The sequence below is a fragment of the Pan paniscus genome, chromosome 3, assembly GCF_029289425.2.
Source record: "Pan paniscus chromosome 3, NHGRI_mPanPan1-v2.0_pri, whole genome shotgun sequence".
NCBI classification, from domain to species: domain Eukaryota; kingdom Metazoa; phylum Chordata; class Mammalia; order Primates; family Hominidae; genus Pan; species Pan paniscus.
The window spans coordinates 42,433,368-42,449,913 of NC_073252.2; the positions used below are offsets into that span (position 1 = coordinate 42,433,368).

The window sequence follows — 16,546 nt, forward strand, 5'->3', positions numbered from 1 at the left end:
CTGTTGCCTGCTCTCAGCCCTAAGATTCTACTTTAATTGATCTGCCTTACTGCCTGGATGTCAGGATTTTAAACAAGCTCTCCCAGATGGTTCTAATGAATAACCAAGCCTCCAAGGTTTTCACTGGGTTAGAAACAGGTCTGCTTAGGGTTTTTGTAGATGCTTAGGTCACAGCTTAGACAGCACTTCCTTAGAGAAGACCATCCAGGGCACCCATTAAGTTAGGCCCCTGGATGTATGGTCCTTTAGCACTGTACTTACTCACTACCTTTACTTCTAATTTCTTACAGAATGTATGTCTTCCTACTAGATTGTAAGCTTGTCGGGGCCACATCTATCCTGTTTACTACTGAATCCCAGCTGGCAGAAAGTAGACATTTCACAATATTTTTGGAGCAAATGCATCAATCAGACCATCATGTGTAAGGGAGGTCACAGGATGAAGGAACAGTGTAGTGACCTGGAACACTATGCCACGCTGCTGCAACTGTGTCGGTCCATGGCTGTGTGTGCGTGCTCTGCACCCCTAGATGAACTCACCAAACAGCATCTACGGAAAAGCCCATGGAACTGTTGCTGCCAAGCAAAGGTGATTAAATGTAAGGTTATAACAATAGTGAGTGTTTCTCGTGTCATCAAGCATATTTTGTTTGTATTTTAAAGGTGTTTGAAGTGCAAAATTACAGCTAGGCATGGTGGCTCACGCCTGTAATCCCAACACTTTGGGAGGCCGAGGCGGGCAGATCACGAGGTCAGGATATCGAGACCATCCTGGCTAACACGGTGAAACCCTGTCTCTACTAAAAAATACAAAAAAATTAGCCGGGCATGGTGGCGGGAGCCTGTAGTCCCAGCTACTCGGGAGGCTGAGGCAGTAGAATGGCATGAACCCGGGAGGTGGATCTTGCAGTGAGCTGAGATTGCACCACTGCACTCCAGCCTGGGCGACAGAGTGAGACTCCGTCTCAAAAAAAAAAAAAAAAAAAAAATTAGCCAGGTGTGGTGGCACGTGCCTGTAGTCCCAGCTACTTGGGAGGCTAAGGCATGAGAATCACTTGAGCCCAGGAGGCGGAGGTTGCAGTGAGCTGAGATCACTCCAATGCACTCCAGCTTGGATGACAGAGTGAGACTCCATCTCAAAAAAAAAATAAATAAATAAATAAAAGAAGTACAAAATTACTTAAAATCTGATTTGTTGCAAAATGAATACAGGTACTAGAAAAGGAGCCTCTTCATGAGACTATTTAATGGAGTATGTCTCCTTGAGGAGCCATCACAATCTGCAGGCAAGTTTGTGTACCTACATCAGTAAGAAAAGCTTTGCTTATCCCAAGAAATCTTATTTCTTCAGCCTTTGTCCAATTGTGTGTAACCACAGGCTCATTCTTATTATACAGATGCAGGACGGTTGAGTATGTGTGATTCTACATCATAATTATATAACCTAGGTGTTTACAATTTTTTTGGTAAATATTTTGCATTTTGTGGGCTATGTTGAGTATGTTTCACAACTAGTCAGCTCCACCACTGTAGTCCCACAGTATCCGTAGACAATACTTAAACAAATGAGCATGGCTGTTGTATTGATTTTATTGCTGTATAGTAAGTTACCACAAACTTAGTGGCTTAAAACAACATCCACTTATCTCACAGTTTCCATGGCCGGAAGTCAGTTTAGCTGAGTCCTCTACTCAGGGTATCTCAAGTCTGTAGTCAAGGTGTCAGTAAGGGCTGCAGTCTCATCTGATGTTTGTGATCCTCTTCCAAACTCCAGGGCTTACTGCAGAATTTATTTCCTTGCAGCTGGTTAACTTGTGATACCTTGCTTCTTTAAAACCCTCAGGAGAGCACACCTCAGCAGGAGGCTCAGATAGGGCCCAGCCGCCCATCTTTTATGGGCTCACCTGATTAGGTCAGGCCCACTCAGAATTATTTTTCTTTGGTTACTCAAAATCAACTGGTTATGAACTTTAATTCTATCTGCAAAATCTTGTCACCTTTGCTATAAAAAGTAACATAATCACGGGAGTGACACCCCATCATATTCTCAGTCCCACCCACACTTGAGTAGAGAAGAGATTATACAGAGTGTCTATACCAGGCCATGGGAATATTGGGGCTACCTTAGAATTCTGTCTGCCACATCGGTGTTCAAATAAAACAACAAATGGATACTGAAATGTGAATAGCAGATAATTTTTCACCTGTCACAAAACTATTTTCTTGTTTTGATTATTTTCCAATTATTTAAAAATCTTATAACCATTCTTAATTTGCTGGCTTGGGGAAAAAAAACAACAAACCATGCACTAGGCTGTATTTTAATTGTGGGCTGTAGTTTGCCATCCCCTGATATAACCTGAAAAATGGAAGAAGATAGCCCAGATTGCCTGGTAAGAAGTAGGTCCCATAACCAGATGTTAGATCCAGATGACATGGCTCTGCAACGTGGGAGCAATACTGAAGTTTAAGGATAGCTTCTCTTGCAAGTTGCTTCCTGTGACCTGGCAGGATTTAACCTCGAATAGACAGGAGACCAAGGTCACTGACCTAAAGGCATCTCCTGTATGAGGACATGGGGACATCTAGGAAGCTGTTCTCACCAAACGTACCCCAGCTGGAAAGCCCCCAGATGCTTTCTGAAGTTGTCATCTTTGTGCTTATTGATGCAAGCTGCAGCTTCTTTGCATTTATTTGTTCCAGTGCTTATTTTCTTCAAGCCTACAAACGAATCCTCTATGGGGCTGTGCAACTTCAAATAGTCAATCAAAGATGAGAATGTTCTTTAGTTTTACTGGAAATGTAATTCTGCAGAAACAGAATTTAGGAACAACCATTAAGAGCAACCATTGCTTTTCATATCACAAGGTACAATCATAATTTCAGATATTTGTATTGTACATCCAGGCTAATTTTCATATTATTTAAATCAAAATTTTCGACAGCACAAATAAAAAGATTAACAACAGTGAAAAACATCCTTGTTCCAGGAGCACAAAAAATCCTTAATACTATTGTGTGTAACATTAGATATTAGAATCATAATATATTTGTCTAGCCACAAATGTATTTGAACAATGTTAAAATGATGCTCGCGGCATGTATTTCTTCCTAAGGCTTCTGTTTAAGAAAGTCTGGGCTGGGCGCAGTGGCTCACGCCTGTAATCCCAGTACTTTGGGAGGCTGAGGCACGTGGATCACCTGGGGCCAGGAGTTCGAGACCAACCTGGCCAACATGGAGAAACCCCATCTCTACTAAAAATACAAAAATTAGCCATGTGTGGTGGCGGTCGCCGTAATCCTAGCTACTCGGGAGACTGAGGCAGGAGAATCACTTGAACCCAGGAGGCAGAGGCTGCAGTGAGCCAAGATTGTGCCATTGCACTCCAGCCTGGGCAACAAGAGCGAAACTCTGTCTCAAAAAAAAAAAAAATGGTGCTTGTCTATCTGACAGGCACTATACAAATATTAATTTGTTCAAACCTTATAATAGCCTTTTAAAGACAGTATTATTATATATCATCCTTGATAAGAAAACTGAGACGCTGAGCACAGTTGGCCAATATCTCCTGACTAATAACTGACTGAACTGGGATTTGAACCCCACCTATTTCATTCCAGATTCTGTGTTCTCAACCACTATCCTCTGCTACCTCTCAAGTATATACTACTAATAAAAATATTTTCTGAATATGCTGACATAGTTTATGATGTACAAATAATAAGATATTTTTAATGAAAACACGGAAATTAAAAATTCTTGAAGGTGACATCCCTCCAGGTGACTAACGTGCCCAATTAAATGACCATCTTTCCACTCGTCTAAGCCTCAGCAGGCTTGCAGATTATCTTGTCAGTGTGTCATCCAATATTTCTTTTTTTTTTTCATCCAGTATTTCTAATGCTAGCTTTGAGAGTCTTTTCCAATAATGGCAATATCAGAATCTTGGTAGGGATCAGTTGCATGGTACAGATTTGCACAATTGTATTAATAATTCATCAGATTTTTTCAATTGATGTAGAAGTTGTTATTGTAAAATTATTCAAAATTTGTTACATTTCTATAATATGAGTGAAGACACTGAAATAATCCTGCGATGTTATCAAAGACAAATTTGGTCCTATTCAAACATAAGATTTCTGATACAGATGCCTGTTCTCAGAAGAATACTAATAATGTTTCGACCATCACATGCTTAGTTTTTATCAGCTGAAAAAGTTCCATTGTCAAGACATTTTTCAATGACATTAAATCAAAACAATGCCATTGCAATTTTCCATGACACTTTTTCCAAAATGGAGGGACAGAATATTTCTCTATGTGAATCTTTGCATTTTAATCAGAATTGAGGAGAAAGATAAAAATGTGAATGGTTTCACTCTAAAAATAAAATAATTTTTAAGAACACAATTGCTAATAATGTTAAATATTCATTGTGATGTAGATTTAGTGAAACTAATAAAGGGGATGGGAATTGAATTACCTACCTGTAGAGGCATATATTGAAAAGTCTTTAACAGTTTTGCTTTATTTGAAACAAACAAGCCAACAAACAAAGATTTGTTAAAAGGCTGTGAAAAGGATGATCTGAAGAAGGCCTGGAATCATTTCTAGGATATTTTATTTTCTGTTGTTATGGAGACTTTTAAAAACAAAATTCTTATCTTATTATTTAAATATTTGCTTACCAAGTCAAAGCAGAAGAAAACAAAATCCTCTATAAAGATTTTCATGAAAAAATATGTTACTATTCCAATATTTCATACCACCTGGTATGACTGATTTATCGGATCGTTTTTACTAACAACTTTTGGGGATTACTAAAGAAATTGATACAAAATCTCACTCAATAATCCAAATGAATTACTCAAACTTTCCAAGACATGCTTGGAAAAAATAAAGAACAAATTCTCAATTTATAAATTGAATTCTACAAATGAGCACAAAAGTGGAACACCCTGCCATCTGCTTCAACAAGAATGATGAAAATGACAAGACAAAAATTGCATCAACCCCTCTGTAATTTTTGGCAGAATTTTGTACTTATTCTCATGTACCTATATTCTTGTCAATAAAAGGTGATGGTCAAATGTATAACTCATAAAATTTGATTTTGTAATTTTTGAGGCTTTCTAAAAATAAATTCACAAATTAAAAGTATAACTTGTCAGAACATGAAGTCAAATTTGGGCTCTAGAAATACGGTCACCATATGAGTGTTCTGGATCAGAAAGAGCACTCTAAGTCAGAAAGAGTGAAGCAAAGACAGTCACAGTGGATGTAAATGAAAGAAAAATGAGGTGTGGGTGATTTGAGGATTAATGGGGGCTTTTTCTGTCCAGAAGAAATGCATTGCAGACATAAGATGATTGTTGATAAGGTAATAATCGCTTACTATAGTCAAACTCTAAGTACTTCAGCCAGAAACTACTGAGCACCAGGAGAGAGCTATTAGGCATTGTTAAAGCAATTGATCGCTTCCATCATTATTTGTGTGGCTGAAATTTCACAATCAGAACTTATCATGCTGCATTATGAGGCTTGCTGAAATTCACAGATTTGTAGGGACAAATTGGCTGGATGTTTACAAAACTGTAAGGCTATCATTTGCGAATTGAACATCGACAGAGAGTAAAAAAACATCGTAATGCACATACATTATCTAGGCACCCTGTGTTGGGATAATGCTTGTAAAGCTGACATTAGGCACGAAGAAAAGAAACAAACAGTCTAACAGATCTGGTAGTTAGTGTTTTGGAACAACCAAAGGTTTCTGGCTGGGAGGTGGAAAACACTCTTATTTCCTGAATAGAAAGTTATGAAATGGTTCATTCATCCACAAATATTTGTTGAGTGTATGCTATGTGCCAGGCACTGTCGAGGTATGAAGAATATACTAGCAAACAAGACAAATCGCAGAGCTGAGGTCCAGCAAAGGCCCAGAGAGAAAAAATATTATTTTGTGACAGTTGGAATGACTATACGTAAAAAACACCCATAAATTTTATGAAGAAGAGATGTCTAATAATATTGCCACTATTAAATACCATCATGTGTCATGTAAATATAGTCAAACTTTAAATTTCTTTTGCATGAAAGTGGTATCTAATTGACTGAGTGTGCTTTTTTTTTTTTTTTAAGACGGAGTCTCGCTCTCTCGCCCAGGCTGGAGTGCAGTGGCGCGATCTCGGCTCACTGCAAGCTCCGCCTCCTGGGTTCACGCCATTCTCCTGCCTCAGCCTCCCGAGTAGCTGGAATTACAGGCACCCGCCACCACGCCTGGCTAATTTTTTTGTATTTTTTTAGTAGAGACGGGGTTTCACCGTGTTAGCCAGGATGGTCTCAATTTCCTGACCTCGTGATCCGCCCGCCTCGGCCTCCCAAAGTGCTGGGATTACAGGCGTGAGCCACCGCGCCCCGCCAAGTGTGCTTCTTTTTAAAAATGTAATATTTAACCTTTGCACACTCCCAGAAGTTTGTTCACCTAGTTTTTCAAGAAAATTTAGGTTCGGCTGGGCGCGGTGGCTCACACCAGTAATCCCAGCACTTTGGGAGGCGAAGGCGGGCGGATCACAAGGTCAAGAGATAGAGACTATCCTGGCCAACATGGTGAAACCCCGTCTCTACTAAAAATACAAACATTAGCTGGGCGTGGTGGCAGGCCCCTGTAGTCCTAGCTACTCGGGAGGCTGAGGCAGGCGAATCACTTGAACCGGGAGATGGAGGTTGCAGGGAGCCGAGATCACGCCACTGCATTCCAGCCTGGCAACAGAGTGGGACTTCATCTCAAAAAAAAAGAAAGAAAAAGAAAATTTAGTTCCTTATACATGGTCAACCAAATTAAAATTGATTTGCAAAAAGGCGGATTTAACATATACAACCTAGAGAAATTCCAACTTTGAGGAAAACACAAGGAAGCTCTATAGTTCCACTTGATACCTTCTTATAGTTAAAAGTGTTTCCAAGGAATTCACAATTTTTAAAAATATAGTTCTGGTTTTTTTTGTTGTTAGTGGGTTTTTTGTTTTGTTTTGTTTTGAGACAGGGTCTCACTTTGTCACCCAGGTTGGAGTGTAGTGGCGTGAATATGGCTCATTATAGCCTTCGGGCTCAAGAGATCCTCCCACCTCAGCCTCCCAAGTAGCTGGGACTACAGGCGCACACCACCACATTTGGCTTTATTTATTTATTTATTTATTTATTTATTTATTTATTTATTTTGCAGAGACGGGGTTTTGCCATGTTGCCCAGGCTGGTCTTGAACTCCTGAGCTCAAGTGATGCACTGACCTTGGCCTCCCAAAGAGCTGGAATTAAAAGCGTGAGCCACCACACGAACCTATATTTCTAATGTACTGAACTCTAGATGTTGGCATTATTTCTCAGATGCACCCAGAAAATGTTCTGATAGTCTGAAAAGAACTAACCCTGAAAAGCAAATAAAAATTTCTAAGCACTTCACGCAGTGCTTGGCACATAATAAGTACTTATTAAGTATTTGTAGACATGATCAAGCAAATTGGATATGACAAACTGGCATCACAATAACTAGGTAGTAGGGGCAGATCCAGTTTTGTGGAACCTGAAGCTTATAAAATTGGAAGCCCCCTTTGAAAAAGGAATACAAAATCATCCACATGAAATTAGGCATGAGGCCGGGCCCAATGGCTCATGCCTGTAATCCCAGCACTTTGGGAGTCTGAAGCAGGAGGATTGCTTGAGTCCAGGAGTCTGTGGCCAGCCTGAGCAACATAGCAAGACCCTGTTCTCTACAAAAATAAAAGTAAAAAAATTAGCCAGGCATGGTGGCACATGCCTCTAGTCCTACCCACTCGAGAGGCTGAGATGGGAGGATTGCCTGAGCCTAAAAGTTTGAGGCCGCAGGGAGCTATGATTGTGCCATTGCACTCCAGCCTAGGTGACATAAGGTTACCCAGTCCCTAAAAAAATAAATAAGTAAAATAAAATAGAATTAGGCATGAAACTGAATATTTAGAATGAGAAAATAAATCACTATAAATTATATTTTTTCCAGCTTTATTTGAAGTACCACTGACAAATAAAAATTGAATGAATCTATTTACTGTATAGAACATGATGTGTTGATATATGTATATGCTGTGTGTATGTCACCCTCTTCTGCCTAAAGCATACCTTCTCCCCCTTCATCTAACCAATCATTCATCTTTCAAAATGCTCCTCATCTATCACCTCTTCAAGGAAGCCTCTCCTGACACCCCCAAAGTCTGGGCTAGGTCCCACCATGTGTGCTCCCAAGATATCACCTCTACCATGACACTTACCCCACTGCATTGAAACTGGCTGTCTACTCATCATCTGAATTCCCAACAGCTGAAGCATCTTAAAGAAAAGACCTATGTCTTTTATCTTTATATTTCAGTGCCTAGTGCCCAGTAAACATACAATAGCTGTTTGTTGAATGAATAAATGAGATTTATTGACTTTTTTTGGCATCAAACGAGTCCAGACCCTAGTGATCTCAAATCCATCATCATACTCTGCACAAACTGATTAAATATCGATCCCTTGCCATTGCTTCAAGTTAAAAAAAAAAAACAGAAACAAAAAACCTTTTGAAAACATGATGTGCAGGGCTGGGAGCGGTGGCTCCCACCTGTAATCCCAGCACTTTGGGAGGCAGAGGCGGGCGGATTGCCTGAGCTCAGGAGTTCGAGACCAGCCTGGGCAACATGGTCAAACCCTATCTCTACTAAAACACACAAAATTAGCCAGGCGTGGCAGTGTGCGCCTGTAGTCCCAGTTACTTGGGAGGCTGAGGCAGGAGAATTGCTTGAACCCAGGAGGCAGAGGTTGCAGTGAGCCGAGAAAAAAAAAAGAAAAGAAAATATGATGTGCAGCTATAAAACAACAAAACTGATTCTATAAGACATACATAAATACCAGGTTCATTATTTTATGATCATCCTTCACAAATAACAATTTGAAATGACTGAGTTGCAGTCAGACTTGAACACATACTTGTTATGAAGAATTATAACTTCATTTCCTACTATAAAACTAATTGTTGCCATTGAAAATGTTGGAAAGAAACAGGCTGGTCTAGAGAAGACTTACAAAAAAATATTCGATTTCATTTCTGTTAAAACTTTACCTGGTTTTTTCCTATGTCTTAATCTCCATGTTCTGTTTTTCAGTTCTGTTTTTCAGTGGACTCCATATCTGTGTCATCCAAGATGCTTACTGTTGACATAAACCTGCTGCATACGTAAGACTCTACTCAATTTATTTAATTCTACAAAAGCTTACTGAATATTTTCTATTCTAATTGTGCTAGCATTATGATCACATCACAGGAGTCAAGGTATTTGGATGCAATATTTTGTTTTCTAGTCATTCCTTTTTTTCTTTTTTTTTTTTTTGAGATGGTGTTTCACTCTTGTTGCCCAGGCTGGAGTGCAGTGGCGCAGTCTCAGCTCACTGCAACCTCCGCCTCTTGGGTTCAAGGAATTCTCCTGCCTCAACCTCCCGAGTAGCTGGGACTACAGGTGCCCACCACCACACCTGGCTAATTTTTGTATTTTTAATAGAAATGAGGCTTCACCATGTTGGCCAGGCTGGCCTCAAACTCCTGACCTCAGGTGATCTGTCTGCCTCAGCCTCCCAAAGTGCTGGGATTACAAACATGAGCCACAGCGCCCAACTCATTTCCTTATGCAACAAATAATGTGAAGCTTTCACTATAAGATCATAAGACACTGCTCTAACTACCACAGGAGGAAAAAGGGATCAATACATTTCTGATTTCATAGAAATTATAATTTAGGGAGATAAGATATGCAGACATAACATGTTTAACATCAACACTGAAGTTTAATAGCAACATGAGCCAATTATATAAAAACTCTTCTATGATTAAGTCACATCATCCTGGGCTTTTCCAGGCTCTCCCTGGGTCGGTGGGTTCACCCTCACAGGAAGCCGGGTTGTGCTAAAAGGAAAGTTTCAGAAATAGGCTAGTGTTTGAAAATGGGGCAAGTTCCTAGCCTCAATTGCTTCATCTTATATACTCATAGAATGATGGGGAAATGTGTGTCTCCCTCTTTACCCCTCCCTTTTGTGTAGAAAATGCCCTCAGTGGGCTCAGTGGGTATCAGTGCCACAGGTGAGCATAGTAACCCTGATGGTCCCTTACAAGGTTGGCAGCGTGAAGCAGCACCTACCACTGTTGTGCTCTCAGGGTCTTTTTGTGTGTGTGTTTGACATCTGCAACAGATTTATTTTATTTTATTTATTTTTTTTGAGATGGAATCTGGCTCTGTTGCCCAGGCTGGAGTGCAGTGGTGCGATCTTGGCTCACTGCAACTTCCGCCTCCCAGGTTCAAGTGATTTGCCTGCCTCAGCCTCCCGAGTAGCTGGGACTACAGGCATCTGCCACAACAGCCGGGTAATTTTTGTATTTTCAGTAGAGACGGGATTTCACCATGTTGGCCAGGTTGGTCTCAAACTCCTGACCTCAAGTAACCCACTTGCCTCGGCCTCCCAAAGTGCTGGGATTACAGACGTGAGCCACCACACCCGGCCCAGATTTATTTTTTTAAAGGGATGGATTTTGAGAGGTAACAATGTGGGGCAGAAGTATGTAACAGAAAATAAATACAAATGTAAGCTGCTTTGCTAGCTGTTTTATAACCACAACAAACTAGTTCAGAGAATGCCCTGTACAAAACACAATAAAGGTTCAAAGATGAAGGCGTTCCCTTAGCAAGGCTGAAAATGTACATCTCTGGCATTTGGAATTAAAGCTGCAGTCTTTGGTTTTGGATGGATCTCTGGGTGTGTGGCACAGTCCAGGTTTTGGGGAGGTGAGAAGAGTCGCCAGATTCCTCAATCTGGAGAGTATGGTGTTGGTGATGACAAGATTTCCACTCTTCTCTGTGGGATTAGGACGGGAGTGTATTCTCCACCCACCACCAAGCTTAATTGAGGGGGAGGTTTCAAGAAGTCTTGTAGCGGGCCGGGCGTGGTGGCTCACGCCTGTAATCCCAGCACTTTGGGAGGCTGAGGCAGGCAGATCACGAGGTCAGAAGATCAAGATCATCCTGGCTAACACGGTGAAACCCCGTCTCACCGTGTTAGCTGGGCGTGGTGGCGGATACCTGTAGTCCCAGCTACTTGGGAGGCCGAGACAGGAGAATGGCATGAACCGAGGAGGCAGAACTTGCAGTGACCCAAGATCGCTCCACTGCACCCCAGCCTGGGCAACAGAGCAAGACTGCGTCTCAAAACATAATAATAATGAAAAAATAATAGAGTACTACACAACTATTAGAATGGACAAAATCTAAAACATTGACAACACCAAATGCTGCTGAGGATGTGAAGCAATAGTAACTCTCATTCATTGCTGGTGAGAATGCAAAATGGAATAGACATTTTAGAAAACAGTTTGGCAGTTTCTCACAAAACTAAACAAAAAATTTATCATGTACAATTGTATGGCAATGTAGTCTTACCATACAATCCAGCATTCATGCTCCTTGATATTTATCCAAATGAATTGAAAACTATGTCCACAAAAAACATGCACATGGATGCTTATAGCAAGTTTATTCATAATTGTCCAAACTTGGAAGCAACCAAGATGTCCTTCAATAGGAGAATGAATAAACAAACTGTGATACATCCAGAAAGTGGAATATTATTCAGTACAAAATGAAATGAGCTATCAAGCCCTGAAAAGACACAGGGGAACCTTAAATGCATATTACTAAGTGAAAGAATCCAATCTGAAAAGGCTACATGTGTTATGAGTCCAACTGTGTGACACTCTGGAAAAGGCAAAATATGGAGACAGGAAAACGATCAGTGAGCAGAGAGGGGGATGAATTTTTAGGGCATAGAGAATTGTTAGGGCAATGAAACTATTTTGTATAATTATACAATAATGGATACATGTCATACATTTGTAAAAACCCATACAATGTACAGCACTGTGAACCCTCATGTAAACAAACTATGGACTTTAGATGATAATGATGTGTCAGTGTAGGTTCATTGATTGTAACAAATGTACCAACGTGGTGCAGGTGTTCTGGGAAAGGGGGTCTATGTAGGTTCATTGTAACAAATGTACCAACGTGGTGCAGGTGTTCCGGGAAAGGGGTCTAGATCCAGACCACAAAAGAAAGTTCTTGGATCTTTCCTCGTGCACAAGAAAGAATTTGGCACAAGTCTACAGAGTAAAGTGAAAGCAAGTTTATTAGAGAAGTAAAGAAACAAAAGAATGACTACTCCACAGGAAAAACAGGATGTTCCCAAAAGCAAGAGGAAGAAACTGCCCTTTAGGTACAATGTTTATACATAACAAAGGAAAAAAGTCATGGGGGAGGTGTGCTCTACTACTAGGGATTGTGAGAAAAGATTCTTAATCTTTGTGTAACTACTGACTTTTGCAAGAATCTGTATTATTATCTTTAAAGTGAAATTTAGTCTCAAATGAAGAATGTTTTTGTTCTTAAGAAAAAGAAAAAAAATCATGGGGGAGGTGTGCTTTACTAGGGCTCGTGACAAAGGATTCTTAATCTTTGTGTAAATACTGACTTTTGCAAGAATCTATATTATTTATCTTTAAAGTGAAACAGTCTCAAAAGAAGAATGCTTTTGTCCTTAAGATATCGGAACATCAGGATGTTTCCTAGGTCTATTAAGTCCTGTGTCTGTTCAGTAAACATAATTAATCTATTCCCTTAACTGTAAACATCTTGTGACTAAGATTATGCCTAACCTCCTGGGAATGTAGCTGAGTAAGTCTCAGCCTCATTTTATCCAGCCTCCATTCAAGATGGAGTCGCTCTGGTTGGAAGGCCTCTGACATAGGAGGTCAGTAGTGGGGGAAGGGATCAGGGTGGGGAACAAGTGGTATACGGGACCTCTCTGGACTTTATGTTCAACTTTGCTGTGAACCTAAAACTGCTCTAAAAAATAAAGTTTATTAGTTGTTAAAAATCATGTCTGCTACAATTCCTTTAGCCTTAATTCCTGGAAGTAGATTTGTTAGAACAAAATAATTTGGTTTTAAAAATTTTCTGATAGGCTGGGTGTGGTGGATCACGTCTGTAATCCCAGCACTTCGGGAGGCCAAGGCGGGCGAATCACTTGAAGTCAGGAGTTCAAGACCAGCCTGGCCAACATGGTGAAACCCCGCCTCTACTAAAAATACAAAAATTAGCCTGGTGTGGTGGTGGGCACCTGTAATCCCAGCTACTCAGCTACTCAGAAGGCTGTGGCACGAGAATCGCCTGAACCTGAGAGGCGGAGTTTGCAGTGAGCCGAGATTGCACCACTGCACTCCAGCCTGGGCAACACAGCGAGACTTGGTCTCAAAAAATGAAAAAAATAAATAAAATAAATAAATAAAAAATTCTGATACATGTCGCAAATTGCCCTTCAGTAAAAGACATGGGTCCTAAATTACATATAATGTTTCACTTAAAAACCTTGATTCAGGTATATGAAAATGAAATCCATGTATCTTAGCCATGATCAAGGCAACTTTTGATTTTCACAGGGAAGGAGGAAAATCGTGGGAGAGAAAGTAAGCCATAGAGGAGCCCACCCTGCATTGTGAGGTAATTAACAAAAACACCTTTCGGCAGAGTTAGCCTTAAGAGACGGTGAAGCAATGAAGTTTGCCTGTGGTGCCCTCAAAGTCCTCTTTCAGTCATTTCTAGTGCCTGGTCCCTCCCATCCAGCCCCTTCCCCCTTTCTTAACTGCATCATTACACTTGTTCCCATTCCCGACAGGACAGGCACCTCATTAAGGCGTTTGTTAATAATAGATAATAGCGATTAGAATGTTAACTCCAAGGCAGCTGGGTGCGATGGCTATAATCTCAGTACTTTGGGAGGCCGAGGCGGGTGGATCATCTTAGGTCGGGAGTTCAAGACCAGCCTGGGCAACACGGTGAAACCCCATCTCTACCAAAAATACAAAAATTAGCCAGGCATGGTGGCGTCTGCCTGTAATGCCAGCTACCTGGGAGGCTGAGGCACGAAAAATCACTTGAACCCAGGAGGCAGAGGTTGCAGTGAGCCGAGATGGCACCATTGCATTCCAGCCTGGGCGAGAGTCTGTCTAAAAAAAAAAAAAAAAAGTTAACTCCAAGGCATATTTACATTTTTTTAGACTTTTGAAGATCTAAAAGTATGTATTTCTAATGTTGGGGATTTGGGAATTCTTACTGTTGGGCATTTGGGGCTAATGGAGATTTCCTGCCACCTCCACAATTGCACAATGTAGGAAGCCCTGATTGTCTCCAAGGCCAGATATATTGTTAGGACTTCCTAGATAAGATGGTGGGCCTCATGGTTTCTGGGTGAGACATGTGGGTGGTGTTCTCCACAATTGCACAATGTAGGAAGCCCTGATTGTCTCCAAGGCCAGATATATTGTTAGGACTTCCTAGATAAGATGGTGGGCCTCATGGTTTCTGGGTGAGACATGTGGGTGGTGTTTGTGTCTTTCCTTAAACAGCGTGCTATAGAGACCCTTTTCTCCAAGTGTGGTCCCTAGTCCATCTGCTCAGAATCACTCTGGGAACTTTTGTTTAAAATACAGATCCCTAGGTCCTTCTACTTACCTGCATTTTAACAGTTTTTTGGGTAATCCTTAGTGATATTAAATTGACTCCTCAGATAAGTTTTATAAATACTAAAGTTTAAGAACCAGAGCTATAGAGCAGTGGCTGTCAGCCCTGGGAGTACATTGAAATGACTGGGGTATTTTTGAAAAACAAATCTTTTTGTAATTCATAGGTCATATTCCAGATATTCTGGTTCTATTGGTCTGGAGTAGGTGCCAGGTATCAGTATATCTTAAATTTTCTTGGTTTATTCTAATGCAGGGTTATCCAATCTTCTGGCTTCCCTGGGCCACATTGAAAAAAGAAGAATTGTCTTGGGCCACACATAAAATACACTAACACTAATGATAGGTGATGAGCTTAAAAAAAAAAAACTCATAATATTTAAAGAAAGTTTACGAATTTTGTGTTGGGCCACATTTAAAGCTGTCCTGGGCTGCAGGCAGCCCATGGGCTGTGGGTTGGATAAGCTTGTTCTATTTTTTTTTTTTTTTTTTTTTGAGGTGGAGTCTTGCTCTGTCACCCAGGCTGGAGTGCAGTGGCGTGATCTTGGCTCATTGCAAGTTCCGCCTCCCGGGTTCACACCATTCTCCTGCCTCAGCCTCCCAAGTAGCTGGGACTACAGGCACCCGCCACCATGCCTGGCTAATTTTTTGTATTTTTTAGTAGAGACGGTGAGAGGTGACAGCATGCTGGCAGTCCTCAGAGCCCTCGCTTGCTCTCTGCACCTCCCCTGCCTGGGCTCCCACTTTGGTGGCATTTGAGGAGCCCTTCAGCCTCCCCACTGCACTGTGGGAGCCCCTCTCTGGGCTGGACAAGGCTGGAGCTGGCTCCCTCTGCTTGCGAGGAGGTGTGGAGGAAGAGGTGCAGGTGGGAACCGGGGCTGTGCACGGCGCTTGCAGGCCAGTGCGAGTTCCGGGTGGGTGTGGGCTCAGTGGGCCCCACACTGGGAGCAGCCGGCCAGCACTGCCAGCCCCAGGCAGTGAGGGGCTTAGCACCGGGCCAGCAGCTGCGGAGGGTGCGCTGGGTACCCCAGCACTGCTGGCCCATCCGTGCTGCGCTTGAATTCTTACTGGGCCTCAGCCACCTCCACGTGGGGCAGGGCTTGTGACCTGCAGCCCTCCATGACCGAGCCCCCCACCCCTCCTCCCCATCTTCCCCCCACCACCTTCCACTCCCCACCTTCCCCTCCCAACCTTCCCCCCGACCTTCCTTCCCCCAACCCATGGGCTCTCGCGAGGCCCAAGCCTCCCCGACGGGCACCGCCCCCTGCTCCACCAAGCCTGGTCCCATCAACCACCCAAGGGCTGAGGAGTGCAGGCATGCAGCACGGGACTGGCGTGCAGCTCTGCCCGAGGCACCCACACGGGATCCACTAGGCAAAGCCAGCTGGGCTCCTGCGTCAGGTGGGGACTTGGAGAACTTTTATGTCTAGCCAGAGGATTATAAATGCACCAATCAGCACTCTGTGTCTAGCTCAAGGTTTGTAAATACACCAATCAGCATCCTGTGTCTAGCTCAAGGTTTGTAAATGCATCAATCATTGCTCTGTGTCTAGCTAATCTAGTGGGGACTTGGAGAACTTTTATGTCTAGCTAAAAGATTGTAAATACATCAATCAGCACTCTGTGTCTAGCTCAAGGTTTGTAAATACACCAGTCAGCACTCTGTGTCTAGCTCAAGGTTTGTAAACGCACCAGTCAGTGCTCTGTGTCTAGTTAATCTAGTGGGGACTTGGAGAACTTTTACGTCCAGCTAGAGGATTGTAAATACACCAATCAGCACTCTGTGTCTAGCTCAGGGATTGTAAACGCACCAATCAGCACCCTGTCAAAACGGACCAATCAGCTCTCTGTAAAATGGACCAATCAGCAGGATGTGGGTGGGGTCAGATAAGGGAATAAAAGCAGGCTGCCCCAGCC

General features: G+C 42.1%; 1 long non-coding RNA gene across 2 annotated transcripts in view; it reads left to right on the top strand.

Annotated features, from left to right (window-relative positions):
* LOC129397588 (uncharacterized) overlaps window positions 1-15,743 on the top strand; it is a 49,650-nt gene extending 33,907 nt beyond the window's left edge. For both annotated transcript variants that reach the window (XR_008625133.2, XR_008625132.2), the window contains 2 exons: window positions 291-589; window positions 9,177-15,743. This is a non-coding gene — a long non-coding RNA (uncharacterized LOC129397588). The remainder of the gene's footprint in view (window positions 1-290; window positions 590-9,176) is intronic.
* Window positions 15,744-16,546: the final 803 nt, after the last annotated feature.